Here is a 27,500-nt window from a genome sequence, read left to right as displayed (position 1 = left end):
ATTCTTCAGCAATCATAGATCCGGTTCCGGGACCTCAAAGAGGTGCCACGTAATGCTAACGTATTTCCCTCGCATGTGCCGCTTAATCACCACTGAATTTCTTTCTATTCTCTGTTTCCCATCCCCCAGCCGTAAGGTAGCCAACCAGGCGCTTCATTTGCCTTCTTGCTCTCTTTCGCTCTCTCTTTCTCTTTCACACAACTAAACTACCGTTGAAAACGCAGGACGATTTGGCTGACACTCAATGATTCCCTTTCTAATGGGAGTATTCCAGTAAAACAATATAACATTAGGCAGTTTTCGCTGCCCAACGCACGCACACGCTTCTGCAGCCGTCAAAAATGTCACAGGGTCACCTGTTTGTTATGGCGATGGCCCGGTGCATGCGCGGATCGTTGCTGGCACGTGGCATGCCGAGAACGAGCGGAGAGCGCAAGCGTTTCAACGAGGCAAATACAGCGCGCAACCCGGTGATTTAGAAAGACACCGTTGTTTCGTATTCCTATAGCTCAATGCGGCGCGAGCCTGGTTCACGAGGCTCAATAGGCATTTACGGTCGCGTAGGAAGCGGTGCCGTTGGGCAGCGAGCTTGCCTATAGCCGAACCGCTCCCTATTAGGCTGACGCAGACGCGGCGCGTTTAGTTGCGGAGCCCCCCCATTCCTCCTCCCCGCCGCGCCTTACATACTAGCGCTGGCGGGTGGCTCGAGAATGCCGAGCAGCGAAGCTAGGCCGCCGCAGAGCAACCTACAACACGCCGCCGTCGCTGCACGGAGCAGGCAAAGATCGGGTTATCGGCGCACGCGTAATTAGTTCGGGTCTGGTAATTAGCACTTTAATTAAGTAGCGAGTGGCGGCCCGGAGCCCCATCCCGCGCGGGCCCTGGGCGCCGCGCACACGCGCCGGAGAGCTAGGACTCCGGCAACGGATAAGCGGCTTTAATTGCGCGCCAGAGCGCGCGCTCGCTCCCGGCGATAATTTAGAAGCTGCTGCGCCTCGGCTGCTCAAATCAGGCCGCCGCGCTGTTTGGCCGCGCCGCGTGTGTGAGCGAGCGGCCATGCAGGCGCCACTGCGCCACGGCCAAGACAACACAAGAAACTGGCGAACCCTGGCGCTTGCGTGCAGTGAACGTGTATGAGCTTCCTATACCGCGTCAGGACTGCGGATCGCTGCCGCAGTCGCCATGGCGTACGGCCTTCCCAATTCAGTATCTCGGAATGATCGCGGAGATCGTGCGCCACCGCACCGTGCCACGTACGCGCCACACTGCGGCAACTGTAATTCGACGGCCGTGCTTCGGGCACGACACTACAGTCACATTTAAACGTCTCACTGTATAGGTGCGTCGTCGTCGGTGGAGAGAGCTTTAATCAGCTACATTCGGCAGTACACTTTCGCTTTCGTGGGAACTCGGTTGTAAGCAGACAAGTGTTCGCTGTTGATATCGCAACGAGTCCCTTCCGGGAATCTATACGAATGCGCGCGAAAACCATGCAACGTCAGAAACATCGCCGAAATCTGCCGTTATGAGAGTTTGCTTTTACTTACTCTCTTTCTTTCATGTTGTCTACTTCGGCGGGTCATTGGTAACGGGCGCACACTGAGAACAACGCGCTGCGAGGGAGTTTGGGCGACACAGAATGATGTTGCCTTGTTCATTGTACACGTAGATTTGTAGCGGCATGTGCGCTCAGGCGCGTCGAGAGTAGCAGAGTGCTTGACCAAGTTGACGCTAAAGGCTCATCGATACAGGTGGAGTCGCGAAACTTGATCACTTTGAGAAACTAAACCGGGAAAGTATCGTCCTCACTCTACCGTTCGCTTTATTGTTAGTTCTCGAGACAAAGACAAAAAACAAAGAAGGATGAAAAAGTGCATATCTGTAAATTGGCGGCTGATGTTACTTATAACTTATTATCCAAGTTTTCTTACTATAAATCGCGTAGAAATGCTCTAGCCTTAATTTCGAATATTCCAGCACTATACCGTCTTTCGCGAAGAACGATGCCGCCACCGCGCCCATCCATCACCAGAGCTGAAGCCACAGCCCGGAGGCAAGTCCAGAACAACACCTATCCTTACCTCACGCTCCTTCATGCGATGTACGCCACCCTTTATCAACACCTTTGTGCTTTCTGTACAGAGCCACCTACCCTATGCCACATCACATGAGCCTTCCGAAAGACTCCTAATAACTCCCCCAACCGAACCGCAACGCCGGAGCAGTGGCAGATGGTGCAGACCAGCTCGCCATTGGAGGATCAGCGAAAGCTGATCGTCAGAACCCTAAGTGCTGCCACCGTCGCTGGGGCCTGGACTGAAGGCTCCACCCATAACGGGAATGCACCCCTATCCGTGCCTCATCAAAATAACCTTTTGTCTCTCTCTCTCTCTCCCTCTTTTCTGCAGGATGGCGACTCTTCCCGACGTAGCTCGGCTTTCATCTCTGTACAAATGTTGTGCCAGCCGTACCTGCTCAGGGCGACACAGGCCTTCTGTTTTCTTTAACTTTAGATCGGCTATGACAGCCGACGTTATGATGAGCTGCTTAAAAGGTGCAGAGAGCAAAGCAGTTGCGCTACACGAAGCGTGTAAGTGCTTGATAAGAAAGATCGAAGCTGGGCTGTGCAGAAGGCAAACGTCAACTGGAATAAGCACACGTATTAAGGCTGAAAGATCCAGCGTCGTTTGCGTGAGCCTGCCGCCTCGCTAAGACAGGATAGACCCTTGTATCTAAGTGTAAAGGAGAAAAAAAAATAGAAAATGGAAAGCGTATCCATCTTCACGTGCACCGGTGTTCATTTACGCAAGAGCACAGATTGGTCCTTTTTTTTTTCTTCGCAAACAGCGCCTTTCGTCAATAAACGTGGGCTGACAGTCAGTGTGCCAGCTTTGTGAATTCCTATCTGATGACCGTTTTCGCTGCCAAACGGGTGGACGAGAAGTCAAACCACTCACGCTACCAAGCACTTCGCTTCGCGGGAAGCTCAAAGTATTTGAGTCTTTAGTTTTTTGTACAACGTTATATGCTGCAAGATAGAACGAAAAGAAGAGAAAGTTTTCAACCTACCACCCGCTTGGCGACTGTACAGTATCCCTGGAACCACACATATAGGCCTGGAAAAGCGGGACTAGGCCGCACTCTGCAGAGTGCACTGTGCGGCAGCTAAATCGTTACAGACAAAGAGCACTGGTAACGCGATAAACTTTGAGATAACGGATCATCGACAGCACCGATACAAACCGTCAACGGAAAGCCACAGAATGTGGGCAAAAGCAAACAATACCAGGTTGCTTATGCACGATCCTATATAGCAATTTCAGCGATCGCTACAGCGATTACGTGTTGAGCTATAAAAAGTATGCTTCGTAAAAAAAAGGAGAAAAAGAAAATTAAGAAACGCGAACTCTTGGCAAGTCGCCACGCTCGTCCTGTCCTAATGCTTCGTACCTCCATTATTTTGTTTTCGTTAGCACGGCTTTCGTGTTCATCATCTCCTCGCGCTGCTGCTTCATTTTTTTTTTTCTTTTTCACCACCAGAACGTTACACTCGTTGGAGCACTTTGCAGTACGAGCGGACGACTAAATGCAAAAGGTGCAGCGGGCTGACGCGTACGTCAATAAACGTGCTGCGCCCGGCGACGGCCGTATATAGCGCCCGCGAGCGGCACTATCGCAACGGGCAGCAGCAGCGCAAGTCTCGCCATGCTATACAGACGCAAAGCGTGTCGTCTTGCTTGACTAACGCCACTCCAGAGCAAAGAGAAACAAGAGAACGACGATTGTGCTTCTGTGTGTGCTTCAAGGGGGCAGGGAAGGGGGGGGGGGGGGATACCGGCTATCCGCAATCGTCGACGCCGTCGCACACAATCGACTTGCGCGGATGACCGCTGCTCTCAAAAAAAAGAGAAGCGAGAGAAGAAAAGAAAGAGTCAGAAAAAGAAGAAGAATGCCGGCCGAGCACGAGAATGAGCAGCACCCGAACAAGAAGTGCTCATCGGCCGCGCGCAACAAAGTAAGTGCTCGCGAGGGCCGTGCGAAGCGAGCAAACAAAGCGGAGATCGCGTTCGCTCGCTCGCTTGCCGCGCCGGGCCAGCCCGCGGTCCATTACGACGAGAGCGGCGACCAAGTTGTTTTAGACATATCGCGCACCCTCGTCGACCGCTGCCACAGAGATAAGCAGCTGCAAATGGCTCCATAATGCAGCGCAGACCCCCCTTCTCATCCGCACCTCCATCTTTCTTCTACCGCTCCATCTCCCTTTCCCTTGTTTCCTTTTATTTTTTTCCACGACGCACTGAGTCCATCAGCTTCCGTTCTTTCCCTCTGAGGACTCGCATACACAGAAGCAAAAAGACGCGTGCAAGTACATGTATACCCGACTGCCAGCACCATCACCACCACAAAGTATTGTGCGCAGGCAAGCTGGCCGGCTCGAGTCACTCGGCGCCGAGTGTTAAAGAGAGAAGGGAGCGCTTGTTTTCATTGTGTAACTGTACGGAGTGGGACGAATTGTGTGCACTCTCTTTTGTTTGGTATCAGCCGCTCTCGTATTTGCCACTCGCTGGTGTTTCGCCCCACGGTAGCGTTCAGCTTCGTCTGCGCCGTGTGCTTCTCGTGTTTCGTTCCGGCCCTTATCTGCTCGTCGGCGCTGGTCGACTGCTGCCTGAGGACCGAGATCGCGCGCTTGTGTAGCGACAAGCGCGTGTGCGACGGTTGTGGTGAGCTGCTTGCCGAATGTTCCGTAACTCAGAAGCCATAAATCAATAAGCAATCACGTTCGAACAAAACTGAGCGAGCGTATATAGAAGCTGCGTGCGTGAGATAATTTTATGCCCACCTAGTGCCCAATAAATCGCGTACCCTATAAATTCATGACTGGCATAAGAACTGAATTCGCGCCATGTAATTTCGCATTCGATTATTTAAAAAAAGAAAGCACCTCTATAGCTGCCTGCTTCACGTTTCCACGTATCTTCGCTATCCTCCCAAATTTCTGCACACTGCAACCCATTACAAGCTCATTTGACGGCAGTCATCTCAACGCTACATAGAGAAAAGGCCTTTCCTGGCAGTGCAGCTTAAACCCACTTCCTTTAATTCCAAGTTTTTTCCGAACGCCAATGTTCGCCTCTTACCAGATTAAGAAATCAAACGAAAGTAAAGGGTGCACTCCTGGTTGCGTTTGGCATTCAAACGCAAAAGGGAGGAACTGGTCGCTATATGAGTGCGTAAGTAAGTAGGCCTCTGATAAAAAGACAAGCGTCCTGCCGGCTCGACTGGGAAGCCATGGGTTCAGATGTTGCGCTGCTTGATATAAGCACGGCGCCTGGGGGATTAACAGAGGAGGGTAAGAATTCTAGACGAAGGCGAAGTGCTAGGCGGCGTTTACCGCGTCAGCGAAAAACAGAAGCAACAATAGACGAAGGATGTGGCTGTGCTTCTAACAAACGACGGAGAAGACCTCGCGAGCACCCTAATCTTTTACTGTACGCGTCCACAACACCTTTTCTTGCTTTTTTTTTTTAAGAAACTGGGTACCTGCCAAGGCTGGCAAGGAACGGGGACAGGACAAAATTACGGCGCGGCTTCAACAGAGACACTTACTGCGGATAAAACAAGTACCGAAGTGCACTCAGATAACTTTACCATAATCAAATTCGATGCTATCAAGGAAGCGCCCAAGAAGGATTAAGTCGTCATGGTATCGCTACACAAGACGTCTGGAGAACCATGGCCCTCACACTGCATTCGGCCGTTCACAATGAATTGAACTCCCAGTTGACAACAAGAAGCTCCTTAACTGAGGCAGTGAGGAGACATATGAGGGGTTGGTCGCTTTCGTCACGGGCTGCCGCAGTTGAAGATTGCGCGGCATTTTTCGCGAGGTGATGGTCACGTGTCCATCCTTCCTGCCCCTGTCTCGAGGCTCGTCTGCCTCTTTGTTCCCCTCCGGGCGCCGGCCTGTCCATCTCCACCAAAAGTGGGAACAATGCCCCTTTTTTTTCTTCTCTATCTGTCGCTCGGAACTGTTCTTGCTTCTTCGTATATGGTGTTTCACCATTCAGGCACCTCTGCATCTTCTTCAAGGAGAGAGGTCATTGAACGCGGCCGCCCAAACCGCACGCGCCGTCGCCGCCAGTTCCGGCCTCCGGCACGTTCCCCCAGAGTATCCCCTAAACCCTAAGTGGCTCGGCTCAACAGCGGTACCTCGAGGCATCGGTGTTCCATTGTCTCCACTGCAGTACGGTCATGGTGCTTTGGAAGTGTACGCTGGCTATGAGTGCCGGAAAGCGGTAGGGGACACAGATAACGTATGTGCCGGCTAAAATGCAACCTGAAGGGGTTGCAACCCCTCCCCATTTTTTTTTCCCGCCACCTGGACGGGAGTCGTGTGCACAGCAACGGACGGGGCAACTGAGGAGACGAGCGAACTCACTATACACTGAACGGGTGGCACTAGTTTGTGCTATGGCAGCTTTCGTTTGGCATCTTCCTTGGCGCCTCTTGGCGTCGTCATACAAGGGGGAATAAAGCAGACAGGTCGGTTAACTGGCCGCCGCAGTGAAAAAAAGTGGCGATATGACGTCCATAAAATATTCACAACGCATGCTGGTGCAACATGCATGCGCCGTGTGCGTGTACCTCCGGATGCGGGATAAATGCTCATTTTGACTTGACTTGTTTACCTTTCTATATCCGTCGGGGGAGGAGGGGGGGGGGGGGGCCGAGCTCACAGTTCGAAGCACTAGATTCTGTGAAATTTGTCGCACACTCTCCCATCTCAGACCGCAGAGAGTGCGAACCAGCGCTTAAAGAGGGAACGAGTTCTTCTGGGCAGCAACAAAGCATACCGGGCCTTTAGGTGCGTAGAGCAACCTTCATTAGTTAAATGCCGAAGAATGGAAAGAAAATGTTGCACTCACATGCATGTGGGCAAATACGCGCTGATAAAAAAAGAAAACTCGAAGTGAGGTAGAGTTCCTGTTACTAGCCATCATCTGGTTGATGCTTCACAATACTGCTTTCTCTACTACAGGACGGAGCTATAATACTGAGCACCAGTACCAGCAATCAGTGGTAAAGAGTTCGCTTTGTAGGCATATTTGCCAAATTTCTATGATCACAAGAGAGTGAGAAAGACGTTACTGAGCCCGAGGGAATTGCGGTAGCTTTGGGTCGCATTCTTCTAGCCTGCTTCCTAATGCTTGGGGCAGGTGATGTATACGAAAGGTAGGAACAAAGGGGCTATATAAGAAGGCAACTCACACAGCATGGCGAAGATCTTCGAGAAACAGCTGCTGGGCATACTGTTGAGCCCGCACTGTGCAGGCACACTTTTGTGTGCTCTTGGGTGGGCAGCTAACAGTGTACGGTATTTGACTTCACCTTAGCCATGCCGGCACCTTCACAAAGTTGGTATTTTCGAGCTGCTGTTTCGCCACAGTACCGGCAAGAGCTGCTGACGCACGTTAACACGACACGACGTTTATGTTGCCTGATGCTCTTCTATTGTGTCCGTGTCTGCAGGCCCTACCTTCTTTCGCGATGAATGTGTAGCAACTATAGGTCAACTTTCTGTGGCTTAAATTCCTCAATTCCCCCCCCCCCCCCCCCCCCCACCATGGGAATACTCGTCTATTACGAAAGGCGAAACAGCAGGAGCCGATAATTTGAAGGATATTCGACGGACACGGAAGCTTTAGCCCTGTGTCCACGCACGGTGCCGCAACAGTCGGTCACTGAAGTTGTCAAAGCACTGCGTTTCGTCATGTTGAAAACCGAGTCGAACGCTACGCTATATACCAGATAAATCTCTTGCCGAGAGGAAAGGTGGTGAGTTCGGGAAAAGCCTTCTTTAGCTGTAGAGCGCAGCGCGTTTTTTACCGTGCACTTCAGCTCCTTCGTAAAGCGGTGCTTCTAATATAACGAAGGTATTGGAACAATCCAGTACAGTATGCGCAAAACTATAAATTTTAAGCCCGGATGCGCGACATCAACTGTTAATTTACTGGCGTGCCAAGTGCAGCGTTGCCATTCGTATACCAGAAATCTCGCGGTCGCAACGCGAGCGCTTAGCGCGCTCCGGCAAACAAGAGAAAAAGAAAGTCTATTCGATGATGTCGCAACAGCAGCGAGAGACAACACCCGAATGAGGCCATATACGCGAACGTGGGATTCGCGACTTCAGTGCGCACACGCTATGATTTATTCGTGTCGTACTCCGCCAACCTCTTTGTGTCGGAAAAGCAAGAGACCTTGTTGCCTGAATGGGTTGAAAAATAAATGGGCATCAGACAAACTGAGCAGCCTATACTGCTTTCTTTTTATTATTATTATTATTATTATTCCACGGCTGCACTACATAACCTCGTGGTATATTGAGCCTCTTAAACGGACTCGAGGTCATAAATCCGCCAACTGCGCTCGTTATAAAGCTCTTTCATTATTGTCCTTCCACTGAAAATAATGAGGCGGGTGAGCAAGAGTCAAGAGAATGAACGCATAATAGCCGACGCAGATGATGAAATGTGCGACGCCATATATGGCGCCCGGTTTTAATCACGGTAATGTCCCGTTCCCGCATTCCTCCGCGCTAAATGCAGCCGATGAGTTTGGCAGCGCGAGTAATAGACTGCTTTAGTTGAGCGTCTTTACAGTACACTCCGCTCCGAGCTGCCCCGCTAAGCCACAGCGGAGCGGCGGGCGATTTTCACGTTTTAGTTACACGTTTAGCTTAGCGGAGCGGACCTTTCGTAGTTGCAGCGCCACCTGGCCAAATTCAGGGTAATTAAAGAAAATAAATACACCTATTGATCACTCTTCTACATTAAAACATATATATGTATAAATATAACTCATTTCTCCATGAAGTATCTAGACGTGCGCTTGTAATGCGTTACCGGTCCATTTATCCAATGGAAAATAAAGTGCCGTCTTGGGGAACGCCACGTGATAGCCAGTGCGCTAGCTTTCTGCATCCAATCCAATCCTTTCTGACGCCAACGCTAGCCAAAGGGCTGCGCGGCACGCATTCAGCTTCTAAGCGGACCGCCGCGCATTCGCGCTTCCGCTCCGCTTAGCTGCTTAGCAGAGCGTAAACACGCTCAACTAAAACACTCTAATACCGAGTTATGGTACAGCGAGACTTTATTGACGTTTCTACGCCAGACATTTTGAAGTTACGTAGCGTTTCTGCTACTACATCCAAATCTGTTTACACCTGAGTATATGATATATGGTATATGCTATATGATATGGTATACCTAAGTATAAGATAGATAGATAGATAGATAGATAGATAGATAGATAGATAGATAGATAGATAGATAGATAGATAGATAGAGATAGATAGAGATAGATAGATAGATAGATAGATAGATAGATAGATAGATAGATAGATAGATAGATAGATAGATAGATAGATAGATAGATAGATAGATAGATAGATAGATAGATACAGACAGACAGACCAAATGAATGTTTTAGGAAACCCTTCTCACGAGTTTACCCAATTCATAAATGTTAAAGAAAACAAAATTTCGCTCACAGGTTACGACAATGAATGAAATAATTTTTTATGAACCACTTTTAAGTGGGAATGACGCTAAGAATTACAGACTCATCCAGGTTGCCAAGGTATAGAAGTTTATACGATCGTGTAACTTGTGCGTTAGAGAAAGGTGAAGCTGGCCAAGGCGAATATGGTTTCATCACTTGATCAAAGAGCCACCGGCACAGCCCACTCTGCCCAGAGGAACAGAAATTGGCGTGTCTCGGTTGTGTCAGCACGTGCTTCGACAGTCGAATATATATATATATATATATATATATATATATATATATATATATATATATATATATATATATATATATATATATATATTCTTGCTACATTACACGTTGACAAAATTCGTATTGTTTGCGTGTTTCAATATCATTCTGCTGAAGTGAAACGCGCTACTGAACCACAAGGACACACGGAAGGAACACGCACGATACGCAGTATTCGAGCTCGTCCATGTTCCGTGCGCGCGTAAGTATCACATTTCAATTCAACACGTAGAGCCAACCTTCGCTACTTTAGCTCTACAATTCGCATTATCCGAGGTTGTTATTATTATAAGATAATTCACGTTACCCGAGTGTGTTATTATATAATAGAGGATTACGCTATCCGTCGTCGTTATTACCAAATTTCAGCGTACGCGAAATACTCGATAAAAAAATTAAAAAGAACCGTAGGAGAAAAACCCACAAAGTAGCAAATGAACCTCCACAATATCCCCACGTGTGTTTCGCCCACGCACGCATTCGATGTACGCAAGAACGCGCCACCCGCAATAACACCTGCCGTAGACGAAATAGAGGAAGCGCGGTGCCTATAGATACAGAGCTTGAAAATTATAACCATCCCGTTTAATAGCGCTGGAAACGCAGCGATTCAACGAAGCAGCCCCCGTCAAGCTCGCTCTGGATCTTTCTCTCTTTCACGTTTTTCACAGTAAACGGGCAATTCACGGCCCGTAGCGCTTGCGGCAAGCGCTGCTAGCAAAGATGGTCGCCAAGATGCATTCACAGAGCACGCGCCTTTGCAAGCGAAGGGATCTACGTCGCGCGCGCGCGTGAGTGCGGTCGCGTCGACCGACGAATGATGCACGGCAGTGTTGCTCAGCCCGGTGTTCGAGCCTCAGTCGGCCGGCCGGCGCTTGTAATAAGACGCGCCGAGCTGTATACGCGCGCCACCGCCGACGCTGCGTAGGACGTCGGCGCATTCGCAAAACGGCGGCCGCAGCAGCTGCCGGCTCTTCTTTCATCGGTGCGACCCTGCCCGTTTTACGAGTACTCCCTTTCCTGGAGGGTAAACAACACCGCCGAGCCCGCGCTTTTCGCCGCACAGGCGGTCGTGTGTCGGCGGCGCGAGCAGTGCGCGTTGAAAGCCTTCGTTCGGATAGCGAATGGCTGTGTTCCCGGAAACGGGTCGCCGGCCAGTTCGCTCTTCAAGGGGAAGCTAAATTGGCGATGAACGCTGCGAAGGCCCTTGCCGCCGCAGCCGCTTTGTGAAGCGCTCTCGTCTTTCTGACACGTTTTCTCTTGGCCGGCTAGCGCATGCGGCGGTTGGGAAGGCGTGTTTACACACGGGGTCGCCCCGCTGCCGTGGCTGTTGGTGCCGCCGCTGCTGCTGCTGCTGCTGCCGTTGGTGCATATGCAAACGATTTCTATACCCTCCGTTCTGCATCAAAGATCGCGCGTGTGACGCGGGTGCTTGTTGTGGCGACGAATATGTTTGGGCAAGGCGCTCCGTTTAGGAAATGAACCGCTATCCTCCGGAGGTCCATCCGTTTTTCTTCTCTTCGTACTTCCCAGGATCAAGAGGGATGGACTTTTGATGCCGCTTGACGTTACGCTCGCTACTCAGTGACCGCGTTCTGCGGTAGATCGTAGTGCGGCCTAAAGCCTGTTTCACATGCAAGCGATTGAGCGAATGGAGCGAACAGCGGCTCGGCACTGCGAAGCTTTTCGCGAGGTTTCGTTTCACATGCATTGCCGCCGCGCGTTTTCCGCCGCTGCGAATAGCAATGTTGCTGGCAAAAAACACGAAATTTTCAGCCAGTTTAGGTAGTTTGAAACTACCAACATAAACATTGCTTTGTCCCTGCCTCTCAAATTTTTACTTTATATATACTATCCTGCGCTTAGGAATTAACAATTCGTTGTAAAGCTCTCTTGGCATGTTGCCCGTACTACGTGCAGCAAGTAAATAAACATCGTCCTATGCGCAGGCTTTCCCGCACTAGTCCTCCACTGGTCACGTGTCGAGGCGGGCCGTTCGGAAGCGATGCTGCCGCTCTGCCGCTGCGATGAAATTCCAACTTGTCCGAACCTCGCCGCTCCCGCCGCTAGTGCCGCCGCCGCCGCTCGAAACCGATTTCTGCGGCGAGGCGGCAGGATTCGCTTGCATTTTCGCTTGCATGTGAAACAGGCTTAAGTCGTCAGGCCTCCTTGAGTGCGCGCGTTGTTGGGGTGGTCATCGTTGTTGCGCTGTTGAATCTTTTTTTCATAAAGAGTGAGCGTTATCTTTGAGACGAGGTGCCCAAGCAGGAAAAAAAAAATGCTCGTGCAAGCGCTTTTCTGGAAACGCTGCCGTGTTTTTCCTAGTAAATACTTTTGACTGCGAGTATCTGTCGAAATTTGAGGACGAATCTAAATGTAGCAGGTCAGATATCGCGGAAACAAAGTTGATAGAAGAACGCTGCGTCATTCACGTTTGACTGAAGGTTAATCATCCACTGGCATCTAGGCAACATGGGAAGCAACAATACAGGCAAGCAGCGATTTCCATTGAGAAATTTTGACAACGATAATTAACTACATTTTTATATAGCGATGGTTTGAGTCGAAGAATAACCCCTGCGGCCTTGGCACAAGGCCACACGTCGAAGAAGTTCCGTCTTTCAGTCACCTTTTGATGTTGGTGGATACATTAAAGAACGAAATCTTGTACGTAATGCGAACCTGCAACTAAAAGCATCTAAATGATAAGGAAATTGGTTTCGTGAAGACAATGTACCTACGAATCGTCAAGAGCGTCAAGCATAAGCTTTAAGAGAGCCACATGACATTTACAGCAAGTCAGAGAAGGTTAGCCTGTGGTCCCCTGCGGTCGACGGCTACTATTTGCTATTTACTGCGGAACTGGGACGCGGAAAAGAAAGAGTACTTGTGATGGGGGGGGGGGGGGTGGAAAGAAAGGCTTTACACTCGCGAGAAAAATGTAAGGAGACAGCGATGTCAGCACAAAATTAAAATTTATTCTCGCTCTGATCAGCTTGAACGTGGAATATTCAGTGCACCCATCGCTCGAACACGCACAAGTAGCTGTATCACACGATTTCAGCCGGCATACCCAGGCTGCGAAGAAGAAAAAGATGTGCGGCATCATTCGCCTTCAAAAGTTTGCTAGCGAGCGCAAATATAATACTCAAGTGCCCTATACAACGAACATTGGCGAGATGAAAAAAAGAAAGAGGGAAGAAAAAGAAGCCAATACTGCACCCTGGTTCATCTGTGCCGCAACATTCCATGCACAAAAATGTCACCATGTGCAGCATTTGTTTCTTGGCCATGACAGTTAGCCCTTACAATCACCAACACTCGAAAAATGTAAGCACAAAATGCCAGCAGCGACCGACATTATGATTATTATTATAACGGTATAGCGCATTGCATATATAATAGGCAATTGGTAAGTTTTTTTCCTGGCTAAGGAGGTTGCCTTTTTGCCCACGAGAGACATTCTTTCAACGCTATTAAGACGACGGGGCGGACGACATAACCTCGCTGCGCTGTGGACAAAAGCTTATCATCAGGGACTACGTGTACATGTACAACGTTCTAATAAATGCGCTCGTGTAAGCATTTTATGGGAATCTCCGATCGGAGCGAGGGGAGCTCCTAAAATCTCCCTGCAGGGCGAGCGAGGACCGCAGTGGCGCCTTATGGGACAGGCGCGAGCTTTCGCGAGAGCTCCTTTACAGGCTAGCTCTGCTAAGCATTGCCCGCACCGATGGCTCAGTCGGCCATGGCGTTTCGCTGGTGAGCATGAGCTCGTGGATTCGATTCCCGATCACAACGCAGCGTTATGTGGAAGGCGGAATCAATCAATCATATCTGTCAGCAGCATTTGAAATGTATTGCGCCGCGTCGCCTCAAACGCTGCTCAAACGAAGGCGCCACCGTCCCGCGGCACATCCCGCTTCTCTGCCCTCTTCGTGCGAGAGGAATCGGCTAACAGGCAGCGGACTTCGTCGCTTGCAGCGCTAGCCACCGAGGCTCGATCGTTTGGCGCCACCGAGACGAGCCAGCCGTTTTAGGCAGCGGGTTTACGCACGGTATTTCGAAGTTCCTCCTGTCCTACCTCGACTCCACACGAAGGGTTCGAGAAGTTAGCGCCGAGTGGAGACGAGGACAGAGACTCGAATTCTAATTCGGGGGTTTTACGTGCGAAAACCACGACTTGATTATGGGAAACGCCGTAGTGGGGGATTCTGGATTAATTTTAACCACCAGGGGATTATAACGTGCCCCCAATGCGCGGTACACGGCCGTGTTTGTATTTCGCCTGCATCGAAATGCGGCACCTGCGACCGGGATTTGATCCCGCGACCACGTGCTTAGCACCGCAACACCCATAGCCGCTAAGCCACCGCGGCGGGTCGAAGACACCGACTCGAGCGCGAAGGACGTGTGGCAAAGGGCGCTGTGTTTTTCGTCCTGTACTGCGATAGCTTTCTTTAACGCAATCCCGACATTAAAACACTTAACACCCTGTATTCTGAGTGCTGTCAAATCAATCCATCAATGAAGCAATCAATCAATGAGTTTCAAAGTGCTCAGGTTTGCACATTCCAAAATACTGTTACATCATATTTTCCTGTTTTCGCTGTACGTACACGGTGCATACATATATTCTCATGTTGTGGACAGGCGTCCTACCTAATTACACATCTGAAGTTGTGCGTCTATATTTACACGTATGAAATATCAGTCCAGGTTTGATGCGAGGCAAACTGCCTTTCATTAACTTGTATTTCTGATCATTTAGTTTTCATTTGCCGTATGTGATGTGTCACTTGTGACCAAGCTATCATTTCACGTTTCTATCTGATACATAAGCATCTCTCTCTCTCTCTCTCTCTCTCTCTCTCTCTCTCTCTCTCTTGCAAAGAAAAAAAAAACAATGAACGAGTAAGTGGGTCAGTAATCGACCGCCACGTTTGCAACAGCAAGGACGACCCGGTCCCTCTCTATATATGAGACTAGCGAGAAGGAGTCTGACCACGTGCGCGACCACTCAGGAACCAGCAGCCGATGGAGAACCCGCACGCAGCGAACGCTTCGGACAACAAGAAACAGACGGGCGGCGCGGCCGATCGCGGGCCAACAGGATGTTCACTCAGGCTAAGTGACGCGCCGCGGGTCCCCGGCGGGAAACGGGTGACTCGGCGCCGCGAGGTTTCAGCTAACGAGAAGGCACTTGAACCGCAGGAAAAGAGAACGCGGCGCGCCAGGCGGGCCCGACCGCTGCTCGAAAAGGCCCGCCGACGACGACGAGCGACGACTACGGACACGCGTAGTGCTGGGCCCTCTCTCCCTCTACTGCCGCTTCTCTTCGTGCCGTCCCGCAGCCGCCAGTCGTAAAACAGACACCTCGAGTGGAACACGCCGCCCGCACGCGCTGCCGCAAGAGCTGAGGGGGCGCTCCATTAGCAACAGGCCCGCCGCGTTGTTCGCCATTTGGACGCACGAAAGCTTCGTGCTCTTCTAACACCCCCCCCCCCCCTTCCTCCCCCACATCTGTTCCACCACGCTGTTCTCCACTCCCGCCATCAGCGAGGCTCCAGTAGTAGTTGTAGTAGCTGCGCAGCGGCGGCGCCGAGGCATTCGGCCGGCACTTTAGTTGCACAGAGACGCCGAAATCATAAGCACTTCCCTCTCATCCCTGCGCAGCGTGTCTCGGCCCTCTCGGGAAAGAAGCGAAACGCTGCTGCTGCCGCGTCTGCTGGCGCACGCACTAAGCGCATTTATCGGTGTGCGGGCTCGTGCTGCCGACGTCGCTGTGGTCGTTGTTGTTGTTCTGCAGGGGAAACGATGCGCGCTGCGATGAAGCTTCGAAAAGAGGCACGCGGAGAGCGCATCTGCCGCATCAACCCATCGAATGACGCGCGCTGCTTTCACATTCCGGGAGAACGGAGGGCGCGCCCTCTCCCTTTCCGCGTGCGAAGCAAAAGCTGGTCTCCTCGAACACAAGTGTCTCTTCCTCCCTGCCGACCTTCAAAGGGCCAAACCGCCACAGATAGAACCGCGGGACTAGGTAGGGAAAATGAACCTGCTCCCCCTCATGTTTCTTTTATGGCACCACGAGTTGATGCACCCATGCCGCCGTGCGGCCGCTGATCCCGGCGGTACGACCCTCCTTCGATGAATGAGCGCTCCGTCTTTCTTTGCTCAACGTATCTCTTTCCGTGAGTCGTTGTGTTCCCGCTACAAGGGACGCGCCAAGAGCAAAAAGCCAAAAAGACGAAATAATTTATGGCCGCCTTTACGGCCCGAACATAGATGCACGGTCAATGACATTCTTTTGATATGCATGCGCAGGTAACGATCGCCAAACAACAAATGGTCTGGTAAATGAAGCCGTCCTGAACAATGCCGCCCTCCATCACGGAAGCAGCGAGCCGCAACCAAACATGCTGCCGCGAATTTGTGGCGACATCTGGTAGGAAGAAATGAAGATGACTGTACACGAATAAGGTCAGGATTAGTGAGAGTATGCGTGCGTGCTTCAGCAGCGACGGACGTGGGGATGCAGCGGCGTTACGTTCCTCCAGACGTGTCACTTTGCTGTGACGGCTATAAAGTACAGGACGCCCTGTTAATTTGCACGCCGCGGTTAATTATTTAAATTCTTGGGTTTTGCGGGTCGAAACCACGATCTGATTGTAAGGTACCCCCCGTAAGGAGGTCTGCGGACTAATTCCGACCATTTGGGATTCCTTAACGTGCACCCAATGCAAGGTACACGAACGGCTTTCCATCTGTCCGCACCCGAACGGGGATCGAACCCGCGACCTCGAGCTCAGTAGCGCAACGGCGGTCGTCTGGTCGGTTATGTAGGCTTGCGGATAAAAGCATGCATAAAAGAGCCTTTTAAAGCTTTCTCGTCATCCCTTTTGCTACCATCTATATATACTACCGTCTATCGTGAGCCTTACCCACAAGACCAATGCGGTCATATGATCGTTAAGCAGATTTTACTTTCACGCTTTGACTTGATAACGCTTTCAAGTACTCCTTTCACAGAACATAATCTGACTAGCATTCTCAGCAGATATGACGCTTCCTTTAATCCTGTTGTGGAATAAGAGACGGAGAACTTTGAACTTATGGAAAAACGACAGGCGTCCTTTCGCTTCGAGCGCATCAAGAAGATTCCCTTTATTTTTCACTAGAAGGTATGGGAAAGGGGAGAGAGTAGAGAGAAGGATAAAGTCATAATACACCGTGCCAAACAGGCATTCTTGCACCACGCGCGTTCAAGAACCCGCTCCACACTTGGAAGGCACCACCGCACCGCTGGTTGCTGTTCGTAGATCGCGCCCGCCAGTAAGGCACGTAGTTTGAGGGGTATCAAGTGTCCGGCGCCTCTGAGAGGGAGTCCTTGCCACCTCGTCGGCGGCCCGCAGCGCGGGGGTTTATCAAATGTCAGGCGCCTCTGGGAGGGGGGACTATGGCTCCAGAATGGAGGATATGCAACAAATCCAACAAGTTTTCAACTGCTAACAGCTTTCTCTTTCTTTTCTTTTTCTTTTTTGTTCTGGCTCAGGATTTGGTCTCCTTGGGCAGTTTTAGTTGAATTTTCCTGCACAACATGTGCTGTGCGGTTGCGAACGTATAAACTCGAGCATTTTTAATATTGTTACAGAGTGGAAGCATCTGGGCCAGTATAATGTACGGATTGCTTTTGCTCTATGCCATATATTATTATCCACCGTTCACAACCGACAAATCCTTTTAATAACGTGGATTGATCGCCCCTCTAACCATTGAATAAGCAAAGAAAAGAAACAAGTCTGGAATCGAAGCGTTACGTTATCCCAGCTTTGCTAGCCATTGCTACTTCGACCAAAGTGTTTGCCTTGCAGCATTCCTAAAAAAAAAAAATGCATAGATGTATCTTACAACATAGGGAATAACGAGCTTAGCTATACGGTAGTCAATGAAGGCTAAAAAAAAGCATAAGGAAAGGTGAATGCCGAAGCTGCGGTTCCCGCGAGATAAACGGTTTAGCTAAGATCAGAGAAACGTCGGCAAGAAAAGCTATGGCAAGAACACCAGCAACATCCGTTTTCCTCCATCGGGTTACACTGAGCAGTGCTGTACGCCGCGGTATTTCTCTCTCTCTCTCTCTCTCTCTCTCTCTCTCTCTCTCTCTCTCTCTCTGCGAGGTTTTAGGCTTCGACTTTGTTACAGACCATTTACGGGCCAACTGCGCTACGTCATACTAGCGCAAGGCTTGGTACACTGAGCAGAAAAGCAGAAGATAACGTGGAGGAAATAGCTTAGAAGACAGGAAAGAAAAAAAGATTGCAAAGATGCACACAGGGTACATGATGCGCTCAAAGCAGTCGATGACTGAGCGATCAGCGCTTAGCCGTGGGAAAACGGTCTCGCACCCTCCAGGACACATGCGATGACTGGGCGCCTGATGGCTGCGTTGACAGGCCGTGCGGCTGCTAAAATCTGCAGCAAGCCGCCCCCCCCCCCCCCCAGAAAAAAAAAAAAGAAAGAGGAATGCCGGTTCCGGAGCCGAGACCGGCTAATGCACACCTCATCCTGGTTACACGCGAACGCCAGAAAAAGAAAGAGGCACTGGGACCTCTGATGTGTTGACTTAGAGCAATTCCCGCGACTCGTCCATTAGCATTTTCTTTCTTTCCTGCTTCCTTTCTTTTTTCCTTTCTTTCTTTCTTTCTTTCTTTCTTTCTTTCTTGCTTCGATTTTCGCTCACGACAAATGAGTATAGAGAAAAAAGTTTTGCGGTGTTGTCTCTTTCATGCCTATCCCGCCACCCCTCTTGGTTGCTTGCCGCGCCTAGATCTGATCCATTGCATTAAAATGATGGCTGCAGATTACCCGGCCTGTTGTATATTCGCACAAGAAGACACTTGCTACTTTGCCACTTCGTGGTCGCCGCGCTAATTCAGTGAAGAAGGAGATACAAATTTTCTAATAGAGGATGGATATGTTGCTTTAGGTCAGTGCTCCCAAAGAACATCCGCCCTGAAGGCCTTACTAGCGTTACTAAGGTTCCTGCGGTCTACGGGGCTTCACGATAGACTTTATGAACGCCGCTCCCTACCGCTCCATAGTGTAGGCGGTTTGTTCGTACTCGTCTCTCTCTCTCTCTCATCCCACTTGACCCTTCCCTCTTGCAGGGTAGCCAACCCTGCAAGGGGGAAGGTTAACCTCCCTGCCTTTCTATGCATCATTTCTCTCTCTCTCTCTTGCCAGGATGTAGAAGTGCTAGGTAAAGTGCAGTGATCATAGGTTAGTGAGGTCTAGGATTTACCTCAATATGAAGAGAGAAAGTGTAAAATTATACAAGAAGAAACAGGGCAGACTAGACAAACTAAGGGTAAAAGCTGACCAATTTAGGCTGGTGCTTGCAAACAAATATGCAGCCTTAGAACAGAGAGATGAAGATGCCATAGATGTAATGAATGAAACCGTAACTGGGCTGGCTTCAGAAGCAGCAATTGATGTGGGAGGTAAGGCACCAAATCAACCAGTAAATAAGCTCTCCCAAGTAACGAATGCTCGAGGCCGTCATCTAGGTAGAGAGGCCTAGGTCTCAAATCTGTTGTCCTAAAATAATGTTTATTCCTCCTACTCAAGAGATCAGACAGAATTCGCGGGACCGTCAAAACTGGTCAACAAGGAGAAATTAACGAATATTTAAAATTATAACTGGAGAAAGAAAGAGGAAGCGGTAAAAAATGTACGCAGTATGAAATCAATTAGAAGAAAACTTGGCATATTACAAGCCAAGATGCATGCACTGAAAAATAAACCTTGTAATATCTTCAGCAATTTCCAATATATAGTAAAAGCAGCGAAATAATTCTATATTGACCAGTGCAGTACCCAGAGCAGCCACGCTACCTACACTCGAAGTAGTAATGAACAGGATACAGGGGCTCCCTCTATAACGAGCAATGAAGTTAGAAGGGCCTTGTGAGACACGAACTGGGGTAAAGCTGCAGAAGAAGATGGAACAGTCGATTTAATCAAAGACGGCGGAGATATCATGCTTGAAAAGCTTGCGGTCCCTTATACGAAATGTCTCACGGCTTGAACGGTTCCAGGGTACTCGAAGAATGCCAACATTATAATCAAATTTATAAAAAGGGAGACACGTTAAAGAATTGAAAAATTACAGGGCCATTAGCTTACTTTCAGTATTGTATAAAATATTCACCAAGATGAGATCCAATAGAATAAGCGCAACACTTCACTTCTATCAACCAAGTGAACAGGCTGGCTTCAGGAAGGGAAACTCTACAATGGATCAGATCCATGTCATCAGTCAGGTAATCGAGCAATCTGCAGAGTAAAATCGACCTCTCTATATGAGTTTGGTAGATTATGAAAAAGGCATTTGATTCATTAGAGATATCAGTCGTCATAAAGGCATTACGTAATCAAGGAGTACAGGAGACATACGTGAATATCTTGGAAAATATCTACAAAGGTTCCACAGGTACCTTGATTTTACACAACAAAAGTATAAAGATACCTATAAAGAAACGGGTCAGGCAACAAGACTGTCTTTCCAATGCTATTACCTGCATGCTTGGAAGGAATTTTCAAGCTATTAAACTAGGAAGGTTTAGGAGTGAGGATCAACGACGAATATCTCAGCAACCTTCGGTTTGCAGATGACAATGTCCCGTTCAGCAACACTGGGGACGAATTACAACAAATGATTGAGGACCTTAAAAGAGAAACTGTAAGGGGGGTTAGTATGCAGAAGACAAAGATAATGATCAATAGCCTGGCAAGGGAACAAGAGTTCAGGATCACCAGTCAGTCTCTAGAGTCTATGAAGGAGTACGTTTACCTAAGTCGGTTACTCACAGGGGACCCAGATCACGAGAAGGAAACTTACAGAAGAATAAAAATGGACTGGAGTACATACGGCAGGTATTGCCAGATCCTGACTGGAAGCTTACCACTATCATTGAAAAGAAAGGTGTACAGTCAATGCATTCTGCCGGTGCTAACATATGGGGCAGAGTCTTGGGAATTGCCAAAGAATCTTGAGACCACGTTAAGGACTGCGCAAAGAGCGATGGAACGAAGAATGCTAGGCATAACGTTAAGAGATAGAAAGAGAGCGTTGTGGGTCAGAGAGCAAACTGAGATAGCCCATATTCTAGCTGACATTAAGATAAAGAAAATGGAGCTCGGCAGGTCATTTAATACGTAAGATAGATAACCGGTGGACCATTAGTGTTACAGAATGGGTGCCAAGAGAACGGAAGTGCAGTCGAGGACGGCTGAAAGTTAGGTGGGGCGAAGAAATGAGGAAATTCGCAGGCACAAGTTGGAATCAGTTGGCGCAGGATAGGGGAGATCGCAGGGAGAGGCCTTCGTCCTGCAGTGGACATAAGGCAGGATGATGATGATGATTGAGCATAGACCTAATATGTGATATATATTGATATGTATATATATTTATAAACTCCGGATGACATAAACATCAAGTGACCCTTTCACACACGCTAACGCACTGCGCACGAGCTACACAAGCACACACTATAACAGGCATCTATAGAGTCTCTGGTTAAGTCTTGCGCCTATGAATGTGGTGAGAACGGCAATGAGGGCTTCATTCACGATGGCCACGGCGACAGCACGTTCGAGAGAAAGCGAAACGATGACAAAAACGAGACTGTGCCCAGATTTCGATGCGCGTTAGATGAGGTCAAGTAGTACGCGACCTAGGAAACTCATTGCGGCATCTCTAACAAAACAAGCTGCTGCGTTTAGTACGCAAAAAATCATTCGTTAGCGACTCCCTACACGCTCCAGCCATAGGCCGTTCACACATTTCTCATATCAAGGACACACGGCAGCAGTGGTATTTCTCCGAAATGCGCGCGCTAGTTAGCGAGGAACGGAGAAGACGGCGAACTTAAAAGGGTCCTCAAACGAGTTGGCGAACGCTTTCGCACAAGCGTGCTGCGCGAGAAGTTTCTGCTTTCTGAGCTTTTCTTCTTCTTCTTTTTTTCCTTTTTGTTTCACGCCCTCGATGTCCGCAGCAGCGGAGCAGCGGTTTCCAACATACGCCCGCCGTACACTCTATCCTGGCTCAGTCGAGCATTCGTTCTTCTTGTTTTCTACTTTCGTTTGATTAGCGCCGCGTAAGGCGACGACGACGACGACTGTCAGTCTTGTCGAAAGCCGCCAGCTGTCGCTTGTTACGGCGCCTGTTTTTGGGTCTGGCTTAACGAAGATCCGCTTGAGCTGCGCTAACAGCCATTGTCAGGTAAAGAAAAGCAAGAAGGAGCAACTAGAAAGGAACGGCAAGAAGTGAAAGAAGAAGTGCCAAAGCCTTTTTCCCACTCGGCTAAGGGAAACGTGCTGTCCTGATGGCAATTAGTGGAAACCAGGGAGGGAATAGTATTTGCAATGCGGGAACGAGCGGCGGGAGCGCCCGCGCCATGGCTGACGTACGTACAAGAAATGGCTCTTCGTGGCGCTTACGCAAGATCGGTGTGCTGCCAGTTTCTTTCTCTTGGGAAAGAAATGAGCGACGCTAAATGCGGCGGTCAATTTTTTGTGGGAAGACTGAAGCTGACACCACATGCGAGAGATGTCGATTGCGCAGACAGTTTTCAGCTGCTGGCATTTTCTTTTTGTTTGTTTGTTTTGTTTGCGTGTTTGTTTTCGTAGGTTGAGTTGGCCCGTACAGCATGGGAGCGTGCTTTATAAGAGATGTCATTATATATTGAGCTGTGCCGCGCCAAAAAAGGCATGCCGCGTTTTGCACATTATCGCTGAGAAGGTGCATGTATATAGGACTGAGCAAGAGGAAGGCAGGTATCTTTAGTCAACCATAAAGCAAATGATCTATACGTATAGCTTGCGAGCAAGGATAGTTCTTGCAGCTGACGACGACGACGACGACGACAACAACAACAACAACAACAACAACAACAACAACAACAACAACAACAACAACAACAACAACAACAAATTGGTTGCTAGCAGGGCATTTCGAACTGCTATACAGGGGCCAAACTCAGAAGAATTTTCGTCCGCAAACACTCCGTTTGTCATTGGCCGGCTGGTTTTGCTAAAAATATGTCCATCACAATTGGCTGTCAATTCTTCTTAAGAAAAATGTTAGCGCAAGAACTACTTTTTTGCGTGTGAATACGGTGTAGGTCAGTGACAGCACTCAACTTTACAAATTACTGTATTGCGGACTAATACACAAAGCTAAACGTTAAAAAAAAGAAACAAAAGAAATAAAAGAGGAAAGAAAAAAATGAAATTAGGGCGTCAAATAATCCTCTGGAACTAGGTATCTTCGTTGGCTGTTATTCACTATATGAAAATGACATAGTATAACAGAATTTATCCCGTAACGTTCATCACAAATAAACAAGCGTTTCTGAGAAAGAAACGTGCAACCGCTCCACTGATGCGATGAGAAGCCGCTGCCTGCGCTCCCGGCATACCGTTTAGCCGGATGACGTCCTCTCGCCGAAAACGGTGCCGCGCGCGCTCCGCATCGTGTATAGCTTTCGTGCAGGTTTGCGCGTTCGCAGACAAGAAAAAAAAAAAAGCACTCGAACGCACACATGTTTCCGGCATCGAGTACCGCCAACTACTATGTAGATGCCAGCCGCATGGCTTATACTGCTGCTGCAGATGCATTTGGTCTTATGGTATAAAGCGCAGCGCGAGCTATACGTGCAGATAGTCACGCGCCTATAGTCTATAGTGAATGAGCATCTATAAGAGATGACCTGATGCTACCGTGCGACACGCCCATTTTCCCCAAGTATACCAGCACACTAACCGATTCCGGGGTAGGCGCGATTCCGGTAGACTCCCCCCCTTCCCCCCCCCCCCAAGGTGAGCTTTCATACCCACCAATTTCTTCTGCTTTTCTTACACACTCTGCATTTCTTCCAAACTGCCATAGAAAGATAAGGGCCACCGCGGACGAAGAAAGACCACAAGGCGAAAAAGACGCATGAATGGCACGAGGAGGCATCAAACGTGCGTTCGCTCTGTTGGTGGCGGTATGGCGGCGGCTCTGTTTCCTGCGGCAGGCCGCGCAGTCCGTCTCCATTTCCCCTGAAAGCCTGGCGCGTCGCATCGAGCCGGACACGAGAAACACCGCGCCGCACTGTGTGTCGAAGCCCGCGTAGGGATCGACCGGCCTTTCTTGACGCGGGAGGGAGGAAATGGGCGCTTCGGGAAAAGGTCTTAGCACGGGTAAGGATGCGAGGAAGAAGGTGAGGAACCTATACGTCGAGCAAATAAATGCACCTCGCTTGTCCACCCCCCCCCCCTTTTCCTTCTTCTATTTCTTTATTTTTCTTCTTTTTTTTTTCACGCACGCATATCCACAACAGGGAGAAGCGAGTGCGTGCTGATTCTCCACCCTCGGAAACACAATTTGCCTGATGGAACCCATTACTCGTAAGCCCCCATGCTGTGAGCGATCGCGAGAGACTCAACCTGGAGTACATATACCCCCGTCTCTCTATTCTCATCTGCGTAGGACTATATAGACCACCACTTCTCCCTGCACTGCCGCTGCCATCAGCTGCTTGGACGCATATGAAGACGTCTATAGCACCTGCCTCGAGCTAGAACGTTTCTGAGTTCAAAGCAGGGCTGGCACGTTACCTGAGACACTTTTCTATGGTGCCATGCCATAAACGTTGTTGCGATCGCCTGTTACCTCCATTGCTACTTTCCTCACTTTCTTGCTTCCTTATCGCGAGCCTGAGCTTGCCCAGAACTGGTTTGAAGCTCCGCTTACCCAATGCCGACATCCTGCATTAAATTTTGTTTTTCTCATCACTTGACACCTCCATTCAATAATTTTTCTTCGTTTACTGGCTCGTACACTGCCACTCAGTACTCACTCCGCTAGGGCCTCGTTCGCATCTGGCGTGCTATGCGGAGGCGATCGTCTCTTCGGTCCTGCCTCCGCCTGCAGTGCTTGTAACGTCGTCGCAGCGGTGTTATTCACATGTCCATGCCACTCTTTTGCCCTCATGTGTATCAACTGCCGCTTTCTTTTGCAACCATTCGGAAAGTTCTAAAATGCCCTGTCGGCTTGTAAGCATTGGTTTTCGGTTCCTCTGTGGATGCATTCCTATATCCGTAGGTCACAAAAAAAGAAAAAAGATTATACCCGATGACTTTTATGAACATGTATACGTCCGGGGACGGAAAGAGTAACGCAGCCTGCTTCCGTGTCTTCGCGCGATAAATTCCATGAATTCAGCCTCTGGTATCTAGTAGCGTCTGAGGCAGCGACAGCACATGACGGGAGAAACTGAAGAGAAATATCCGACGACGTGCCACTTAACTTATCTCCGAAGGCTAAAACACGCCATAAAGGCCATGCTCGGTTTCCGTAGTGCTGATTTCGGATTTTCTTTCTTTTATTTTACTATATTCAAAGTTTTGTCTGTTTCTGCATGTTATACTTGTTCCTTTTGCGCTCTTCTGTTTATTCTTTCTTTCCTTTTTTCCCCCTGCGTGCTTTACAGCTGCGGAGGTGACGTGACACATCCAAAAGAGAACATTAGATTGGAATTGATGACATATGGTCTTTGGCATCAGTATGTTGATCGAAAATAGAAAATTGGCGGCTGGTGCAGATATGTAGAGAGTGAAACGCGGGTGTAGTGGGTGAAAATAATTAGTAGCCTTAAATGCGTGAAATTACACTTGTGGTTCTGGCGGATAATAAAAGGCAAAGTGTGAGGATATATGAAGGCGACCTTGCTTCACAGCAAAATGAGTACTGTGCATCATAACTGAATGCAGGAAGAAACTACTGAGGTTGAAGATAATGTCCATGCACAGCATTACTAATGTAATAATGAGGTGATCTCATCTTGTTTATCACAGCCATTATCTTCATGTATTGCTTACATTTTCTTCACGAGAAGGAATTCGGTCCTGTTCCTGAAATCAGTTGAACTTAGAGGCATTTTCCCTTATTCAATGTTATCATTACCAAAACCATTCAAGACACGCTTGTTGTCAGAAATACATCCAGAATCCGCGCGCGCAAACACACACACACACACACACACACACACACACACACACACACACACACACACACAAACACACACACACACACACACACACACACACACACACACACACACACACACACACACACACACACACACACACGCACGCACGCACACACACACGCACGCACACGCACACACACAAAAACACACACACCAGAATCGTATTTCTCTGGCTCAAAAAGAAAAAAAAGAACAGTAGTGCTCATAAAGGGGGGCGCTGAATTTGTAGGCATTGGTTAGTGTATTTCAAAGAGGCTAGGAACGATTGGCCGTTGAGGATGAGGGGTTAATGCCCAAGTATATTGTAGGCGAGGCATATTGAGAATTCTGTGGCGCACGATGAATTTTGTCGAGTGCCCCCTTATCTCCATAGTAGAGGTTCATTTATGTGCATTTCCAAGCGAATGTCATTGAATTCTCTCTATCTCTTGTCGAATCCTCGCCCAATTTCACAGCATTCATTCTGACTTCTGTTTCAATTACATTTCTTTTTCCCTGAATAGGAAAGTTCCTTTTTTGCACATGGCTCCGGAAGCGCACCTGACGTACATACCACAAGGAAGGCGCATCCTGCAGTCTCCGATGTTCAAGCCCTCCCCACACATGCGGCGGTACGCGAATGAGGCAAGCTTAAAGCATTGCATCATAATTATGAACAAGTGTTATTAAAAAATATATATTGTCACGCTTGAACGTCAGTAATACGCACGCGAAGCTCCGCTTCAGCCGCCATGACCTTTGGTCGGTGCATGCAGCCGCGAACACGTGAAATGACAGCGGGCGTGCGGGTTGTACGAAACGTTCGTAAGTGATGCCTTGCTGTTTCCCTATACACTGTGAGAATTAGATGGAGCTAAAGGCTTCGACGTCGGACGCTCAGTTTCTCAGCGCAGGTGTAGTTGTTCTTGCTCCGAAAGTACCGAGTCATGCATCCATGCATACGCCAGCGGCTCGTCGCAGCTGGCGGTTGAGCACTCTCGTGATGCCACGCTCTGCGGAGCCTCCGCGCCAGGTGGTGCGCTCGAAGTATGCAAGGTCTGCCGTCGTGCACTGTCATAAACTCAGAAGTACGCTTCGCACGCTTCCGCCAGCATTGCAGCTGTAATGTAGGGCTCACCCGTAACGTTGACACGTAGTCCGCTACGATGCGAAGGAGTTAGGAAGCTTCAGCTCGGGTGCTCATATCTAAATACATGTAAAAGGAGAATTCGTTTTTCTTGGCAACCACTGCACCAAATTTGACGAGGTTTGTTGCATTTAAAAGAAAAACTTTAGATCTAGTGACTGTTAGTTTCGAATTTTTGATTTAGGTCGTAAAGTTTTTATTAAAAATCGGCAATATTCGAAAATCTTCAAAACGCGAGACTATCAATCTTACAACTCTTTAACTCAGCAACGAAAAATGATAATGCAATTCTGTGAATCGCACCTAATAGAACATCTAAAGCGGACAAAATTGATATGTTACACATGAATCTCAAAAAATTTTGTAGTATGGAAATACAGCTTTTGCAGAAGAACCCTTGTAAACAACTTAACAAGTTCACGTAAGATGTAAAATGACATATCGCA

General features: G+C 48.9%; 1 protein-coding gene and 1 long non-coding RNA gene across 2 annotated transcripts in view; one reads left to right on the top strand and one right to left on the bottom strand.

Annotated features, from left to right (window-relative positions):
• Window positions 1-27,500, bottom strand: part of LOC142579333 (LIM domain transcription factor LMO4.2-like) — a 103,981-nt gene that overhangs the window by 64,248 nt on the left and 12,233 nt on the right. The gene's annotated exons all lie outside the window — the stretch shown is intronic.
• LOC142579334 (uncharacterized) overlaps window positions 1-27,500 on the top strand; it is a 128,033-nt gene that overhangs the window by 95,224 nt on the left and 5,309 nt on the right. The window contains exon 4 of the long non-coding RNA XR_012827376.1: window positions 26,432-26,539. This is a non-coding gene — a long non-coding RNA (uncharacterized LOC142579334). The remainder of the gene's footprint in view (window positions 1-26,431; window positions 26,540-27,500) is intronic.

The sequence above is a fragment of the Dermacentor variabilis genome, chromosome 4 (assembly GCF_050947875.1).
Source record: "Dermacentor variabilis isolate Ectoservices chromosome 4, ASM5094787v1, whole genome shotgun sequence".
Classification (NCBI taxonomy): domain Eukaryota; kingdom Metazoa; phylum Arthropoda; class Arachnida; order Ixodida; family Ixodidae; genus Dermacentor; species Dermacentor variabilis.
Note: the sequence above shows the minus strand (reverse complement) of the source record. Positions and strands in the feature narration are given on the sequence as shown.